The sequence below is a fragment of the Anabas testudineus genome, chromosome 21 (assembly GCF_900324465.2).
Source record: "Anabas testudineus chromosome 21, fAnaTes1.2, whole genome shotgun sequence".
Classification (NCBI taxonomy): domain Eukaryota; kingdom Metazoa; phylum Chordata; class Actinopteri; order Anabantiformes; family Anabantidae; genus Anabas; species Anabas testudineus.
This window is the reverse complement of record NC_046629.1, coordinates 2,590,536-2,598,431: the sequence shown is the minus strand read 5'-3', so window position 1 is coordinate 2,598,431 and position 7,896 is coordinate 2,590,536. Positions and strand designations below refer to the sequence as shown.

Below are 7,896 nucleotides of genomic sequence, written 5' to 3'. Positions count from 1 at the left end.
TAAGAGACTTTTTCTTGTTACGGTAAAACTGTTTTACTACTTAATTCTTCAGACATTCAGACAATCTTATCCTGTAGAACCCTGCAATAAATCTCTGACAGCGTCCTTCAGCTGTTTCTACAAGATGTTGATGTTCACACGTCGATCCAGTTTCCATCCACGAACATTAAGAGTCGGTTCAACACGCTCTAGTCAAACACCAGCCTGTTGAAAAACAAACATGGAAATAGTGTGAGGGGACAAAGAAATGTGTCTTTGTGGCTCCGCTTGAGATTTACAGCCTGCCTTATAAACTGCAGGTGAGGGGGTTTGAAGTGAGCATATCAAGGTGAGAGGCTCTAACAAGAGACTTTACTGAGTGTATTGGGACTGAGAGTTCTGCTCCACATACAGAGTAAGTGAAGATATCTGAGGTTTTTATGGGATAATGTTACTACTGTTTTATTAATATGGTTTGTTTTACTCACAGACATGTTTCAGGATGTTGCAACCACAACATACTCACACCACTGAGTTTATCCAAAGTTGACCACAGTCTGAAGGAGAAGCAGTGTATTTAGTTGTGTATTGATGAGTTTCAGTCTGTCCGTAACTGCAGGCTGGACGTCACCACTGTAATAATAACTTGAAGTAATAACTGATTTAAGGTTGTGTGTGTGTGTGTGTGTTGAGGTTTCTGTCCATCTAACGTCTCTTACCTCACAACCTGGAACTGATCATGAGAGAGGAGGCGAGCGCTCACCGGAGAGGAGCGGTCCCGTTTTACAACCTGATCCTCAGCTGGGACTGAGGCAAATGGTCTTAAAGTGGCGACAATACTCCTGACGTGTGTGTGTGTGTGTGTGTGTGTGTGTGTGTGTGTCCAGACAGGCTTTTATCAAAAGTGGGTACATGGGTGGCGACACACAGCAGCTGACCGAAGGACATGACACAGAAGTCTGTTTAGGGAGGAGACAGGAATGTAGTGACCCACAGAGGAATGCCAGTCGGATGATCATAACGCTAATAAGGCCGGTGCTGTGTGTGGTGTGTTTGTGTTGTGTGTGTCGTTAGACGTGTGAAGTCGCACAGAAACTTTGCCACTGTGAATGAAAAAAAATGGACTTCAGATGTAAACCTTGTGCGACTGACCCTGAGCTCTGAGCTACAGCGGTGTCGGAAACATGTACTGGCCTTGTGTTATCTCTCCGTTTTGCAGGTGCAGCTAGGCTCAGGAGGCTCGGGGATATTCGGACCCCAAACACACAACACTGGCTCATTGTACCCAGAGGCGCTTTTCTCCTCCCTGATAGAGCCTGAAGGTCAAGAAAAAACCTACGTGAATGACTGATGTGCTCTTTCCTAACTGTGTATTTCCTGCATGCTGTGTTCCAGATGGTGCTGCTGGCTCGCTGCGAGGGCCACTGCAGCCACACGACCCGCTCTGACCCCCTCATCTCCTTCAGCTCCGTGCTCAAACAGCCCTTCAAGAGCACCTGCTCCTGCTGCCGACCGCACACCTCCAAGCTGAAGGCGGTGAGGCTGCGCTGCGCTGGCGGGCGCGCATTACGGCCACTTACAGATACATCCTAGCCTGCAACTGTGAGGAGTGCAGCTGAGCGAGGAGCAGCACCCTCCCAAACCCTCAAGACGCTCTGCATTTATGTGGCCGTTGGGCCTTAATCTGAAGCCGTCCAGAGAGTTTTGGTGATTATTGGATCAGAAAACCACCCCAGAGGACTCTCAAGATGCTTGTAGTTATCTTGGGAGTGACAGTTTGGAACATTCATACCACCCTCACTTAGGCCTTAAACTTGACCTGCAGGCCTTGGGACTCACACAGAACATACTATACCCTCTCTATTATGTGCATTCAATCAATACGAATCATACTCAGCACACATGGCTAAACTGCTGCTCCCACGGGCGGTTGGAGACCCTCCTCACTGCAGAGACCCACTGCACTCTGTAATTCATAACACACCACAGTAAGAAAGCTCATTACAAATATCTACACCAGCTTCAGCCAGCTCCATAAACCTCCACCATGCCCTTTGACAACAAAACAACATGGCTCGTTAAAAAGCAGCATGGCAAGAGACAAGGCTCGGTGAGAACGAGGAGACGTGGACCTATAGAGCAGCGCCTGCGCCGCGCTTATTCAGCCCATAACATTTTACACACTCCCTGCAGACTTTCATCTAGCTGTGTAAAACATGACGAATGATGACAGCAGAGCTCATCAGGTGAACTACTCAAAGAGAAAGTGCCAGACGGTGTAAAAGGAGCTCATGAGGATGAATCCAGCCTCTGGGAGGTGGTGTGGACTGTCGGTAGACTGTCGGCGTCATCAGTGTTCATTTGAAATGTAATCTATCATGTTTGAATCTTTGTGATCTTCCTGCCAACATCATTGAAACTGTAGCTTCTACTGGGCCGGATTTACAAAAGTGCTGCTTTTGCCGTGTACTGTTACTAAAAACCATCCAATGTTTTGTCTTGAAGGAAAAATGCAAACTGTGCTATGGTTGTTCTGCTTGTGTCTCTAAAGCCCGTGTAGCTTATCCTCACGGTCCATGATGAATACAGAGCTGCAGACTCCCTTTAATTCATTGTGTGTGTGCACCAGACTCAAACGTCACTCAGCTTGTTCCATTTGTGGCTTCTGCTATGATGCAAATTTCCTAAACCACTCAAACTTAGAATGCGGGAGGTTTTATGGAAGCAACAAACAACCAGAATGAAAGTTAGTGTTTAGAAATAACTATGAATTTTATTTAACCACTATTAAATCTGGACAGAATAAATTAATCTTGAAGAATAAACACCACAGATTTTCTAACACTCAACTATTTTCTTGGAAATCAATCTGTTTGACTTTAAATGTTTTGAGTTTCCTGTATTTGAAACTCCCTGAAGGCCACTTCGAGGAACTCAAACAAACATTCCTCAAATTCAGTTCAACTGTGAGAAATTACTTTATTTTCTGAGTGGTAAAAAACACAAATGTTGATGCCTTTCAAAGTAAAATCCATTTCAATGCAATCGTAGTAACTTCACACAGCTGTAGGAAAGTGAAGCATCGCTGCACAGGTTGATATCAAGTAGATCAAATAGAGAGTGGCAGACACTGTTTCCTGTGAATCACTTGTCCTTGTGATGAAACCTTCCTGCTGTATTCACACATGGGCTCAACCAGACTTTACTCGGGACCAGATGCTTCGAGCTCCTGCGTTCTGGCCTACAGCTCTTCCTGGTAGCGTCTGGATGACGTTAGCTGTTCAGCACTCACCTTTTCTTTGACAATGAAGAATTTCTTGTTCTTCTGCTCCCAAATGGCAGCGTCAACAAATCCACATCAAAAATACAAACATCTGTAAATAAACAGTGATTCAAACAGGTAGACGGTGATAAAGTCCTGTTTTCAGTGAAACACTGAGTTGGAAATTTGCTGGTGTACGATTTGAATAATTGATGATTGGAACAGAAGGAAAACGAACAGGCCCTCAGTCCTGAGTGTGAATAAAAGGTGTAAAAACCTTCAAGTTTCTGAAAATGTTTAACTAACTAACAACTCAGCAGCAGTTCAACAGTTATTTAAGTAAAACTGTAATTATGATGGCATTTCTTTGCTTCCCTAGTTTTTAGCCAAAACCTTTAGATGACAGAAAGTTGTTGATGAATCACGACCATCTTGTAACATTTATTGACACGGAGCCTGTTCTCTGCCAGCATGTGGTACAATAAAGCCTAAAATAATAAAAATCCTGCTGAGGTGTGCAAGATGCACGGAAGACAATGGGTCTCTGGGCACAGACGTAAAGTCCCTCTAGAAAGGATCAACACACCCAGACTGACACCGAACAATGCAGAAGCAGCCATTTCCTCTCCCTGCAGTTGCTTTGAATGTATTTCTCCTAGTTTTGTGCTTCGTCGTAGTAAAGTTGTGTCGTCCTGTAGCCTTCACGTCCTCATACTTCTCTTTGTCCTATAAGTCAACTTGTGGTTGTTTATTAAATAATTTGATTTACTTTCCAACAACAAACACTGATGGTTACGTCAGAGCTTCTAACCCAGGGGCCCCTGAATGCTCGGGCCCCCAGGCCTGTGCCCAGTTGGCCTGTTCAGTAATCCGTCCATGGCTCTGGGGGTGCTGCTGACCCTGTTCCTCCATGATGAGGAGGATAAAACCTGAATCTTCCTGTGTGGATCAATGAAGTATCATTAAAACTCTTTTCCAGAATGCGTGTGAAGGCGTGACAGTGCTCAGCAGACCTAACGGGCTCTTTATGGTCTTCATACGTACACGTACAACATGTGCACCCTGTACAGATGTCTTTGTTTGTTCTGAGCTGAAACTCTACCCTCCCCTGTGAAACGCTGCAATCTGCTGTTCTGTAGATGTTTCAATCCCGACTGCAGCTGACAGCGCGGCCGGCTGCTTCACACGTGAACCTAATAAAAATCGTTTTTCCCTGTGACTGTGGAGATTAATCTGCTGTCTCCTCTCACTGTGTCTCTGTTTTATCAGCACACACACACACACACACACACACACACGAGGCAGGGGGTATTAATGTGGGGAACCAGTGGGCCAAGATAACGGCTGTCCAGATGATGCTAACTGTGTCCTAGTAGAGAAGAAGACGACTCGATTGGTCAAACACAGTTTTTCATCTCAGCCACATGTGGGCGTCACATTTCTTCATCCTTGGTCCTAATCACAACCACCACAGTGTTTAAAGAGGCATTTTATTGCTCACTAACAAGACATTCACGTCTTTGTGTTTGGGTTTCCATTAGTGCCAGACCTTCACAGCCATGGAGTGGTATAGTAATTCACTGGTTCCACGCTCTAAGGACAGGTTCACAGTTTTTCGAATCAGGTTTAAACCATAATCAGGGGCCCACATGAGGAGAGGATAGAATCTACAGCGTGATCCAGGTGAATCCAGTCAACCTGACACTGCTTTTAAATAAATTGAATCTCTATCCTCACACTGCTGCTCAGGATGGAAAACGAAGCACAAAGATCTATTTAATGTGATTAACATTCAGCAGATCAGCACAAGAAACAAGTAAAGAAAGACAAAATATACAGTATACACAGAGAAACATTCACACACATTCAACTGCCAAACATTTTACCAATCTTCATCAATAACTTCACTAATCACCAACACACTCCTTACACACACACACACACACACACACACACATTCTCCAGAGCAGCCACATTTTTCCGCTCTTTATTAAAATAAATACTGAGACGTTGCCTTAAAACTTTTAGATGCTGGAATTAAACAATAGAAATTCCAGCGCGCTCAGGGGATGTCTGGATATTCATTTATTATCAAACGTCCATAAACAAATCCGCTTCCTCGGCCTCACTCATTCCATGATCTGCAGCAGGTGTGTGTTGTTACAGCTTCCTGTGGCTGTCGGTGGTCGGCTGACAATCCGTCATCTTAAACACACTGTACAGTTATCATACACAAAGCAGCGTTTCATCGTGACTTAGGACACAATGTTGTGATTATCGACGGTGTTTTGTAACGATCAAATCCTGGGGAACATGTCGCCACAGTTAGAATGTCACAGTATGAAAAAGTATCTGCACAGTGGAAAACAAAAACAGACTCTGTTTAAATGGTGTCAGCTTTCAGATTATCAGCAAGACGAGGTCTGTGAAGTACAAATCAAACTCAGTTCTCAAGAAAGTGCAAGAACCTGCCCAGAAAATGTTCCACTACAAGTAAAGTACAAGCTCTAAATGTTACTTAAAGTATTAAAATAAGTACTCCACTAAGAAAACAGTGCATTTCAAATCTTAAATGTAGAATCTTAGTCCACATTTCAGCACATAAAGGACATGTGGTGATGTAGTTAATACATGCTCTGTGTGCGGGTTGTTGTCTTTTAATTAACTTTCAGATTCTGTCTTGGTAGAACCTAAAATATCCAGTGATATTCTGTTAATACCTTTCAGGGAATTAGAATTACTTACAGATATAAGCAAATCATAAGAAGCTTTGGATAACCATTGATAACCATTGATAACCATTGAATGAACAAAATCAGATACATTAGATAAAAGAAAAACAGCATCTAATGCAGATTATTCAAAGTCAAAGTACCACACGTGCAGAATAACACAGACAGATTCTGGTGTAAACATAACTGATGTTGTATTTTCAGAAGAGCTGTGTTTTAAAAAAATGCATAAACAACATTTTAAATATACTTTTGTGCAGATTCGTACAGAAAAAGAAAAGAAAATCTTCAAGTGTTTCCAGCTTCACTTTACATTAATGCGGCAGTGGTGACATCTAGTGGTTTACAAGGACGATCATCTCTCTGGTCTCTGTACCTGGTTTGTTTCTCTCTTAAGATAAGATCCGATACTGAGGCCACCACAGTGTCATAAAAAGTCCTTAGCAGCTGTCTGGACAAACCAAAAGACCTCAGTCTCCTCAGCAGGTGAAGGCGACTCTGGCCCTTCTTGTACAGAGCGTCCGTGTTTCTAGACCAGTCCAGTTTATTGTTAAGGTGAACACCTAGGTATTTAAATGTGTCTAATGTGTCGGGGGGGGGGGGGCTTGGCCCAGGCTTGGTCACCTGTGACCTGGAGACCATTTCCAGCCTCACCATGGCCTGAGATGTGTTTTAGACCTCTCCACACATCACGGACGTTGTTCTGTTCCAGGCAATGCTCCAACTTGTTGCTGTAGCTGTCTTTGCACCTTCTGATTTTGTATTTTAAGTCCCTCTGTAATCTGTGCAGTTCCTCCTTGTCCTCCGAGAGAAAGGCCCTCTTCTCATTCAGTAGGGCCTTCAGCTCAGGAGTGACCCAGGGCTTATTGTTGGAGAAACACAGCTCTGTCTTTGTTGGCACTGTGTTTTCCACATAAAAATGTATGTAGTCCATGATGCAGTGTGTGAGACTGTCAATGTCCTCCCCATGTGGACTGCAGAGAACGTCCCAGTCTGTGGTGTTAAAACAGTCCTTTAGTTGCTCTCTTGCCTCCTCAGTCCAGATCTTCACCGTTTTAACCTGTGGTGTCTGCTGTTTCCCCACTGGAGTGTAAGCAGGGGAGAGATGAACCAGGTTGTGGTCAGAGCATCTTAAATGGGGGAGGGGGGCAGAAGTATATGCGTTGTTGACATTTGCATATAGAAAATCCACAGTTTTATTGTCCCTTGTGTGACAGTTTACATACTGGGTGAAGTTGGACAGGGTGGCGCCTCACCTTGTAGGTACAGGTGATTGGTGGGTGGGGCTGTCCAGTGGTGCTGACTGGGAACACCTGGTGGGAACACACTGCTTCTCGTTAAAACCTCTATTTGATTTATATTTTTTGGGTTTTTCACACCACTGTTCAACAACTTGCACCACTGACGCTACAGAACACCACATCTCATCTTTTTTATTCATGTTTTGGAAATAAATTTGTTTCTGTTGATGCTTTTTTAGTTTCTCTGTATTTGTCTCAACCATTTGAACATTGGTGTGAACTGTTTCAAGCTGCAAGTCACCGAATGAATCTCAGCTCTGTCGGGTCAGGAGCAGGGCTGGGAGCAGGTTGGGAATAGAAGACGATCTGACAGTGGGTAGAGGACTGATGAGAGGTTTTATGGGGAGAGGGGAACACAGATGGAGCCAATATGCAATTAATGACTGGGAGAGCAGGGAGAGAGGTGGCTGGTCGGGGGAGAGAGGAGGAAAACCCACAGTGCCGAGCTGAAACAGTGAAAGTTGTACATATAATGTGGTGCAAGACAACACTGAACCACTGAACTGTGTCCACACACTTCTTTTCTAATCGTGCTGAAGCATGGGAACAAACTTTAAACCAATCAAATTTCCTCATTTTGCTCTTACTCATGCATCGTTGCAAAAAAGAGGAAAGTCTAATA

The 7,896-nt window shown here is 43.9% G+C and overlaps 1 pseudogene; it reads left to right on the top strand.

Moving 5' to 3' along the window:
- Nucleotides 1-891: 891 nt before the first annotated feature.
- Nucleotides 892-1,621, top strand: LOC113173331 (annotated as a pseudogene).
- Nucleotides 1,622-7,896: the final 6,275 nt, after the last annotated feature.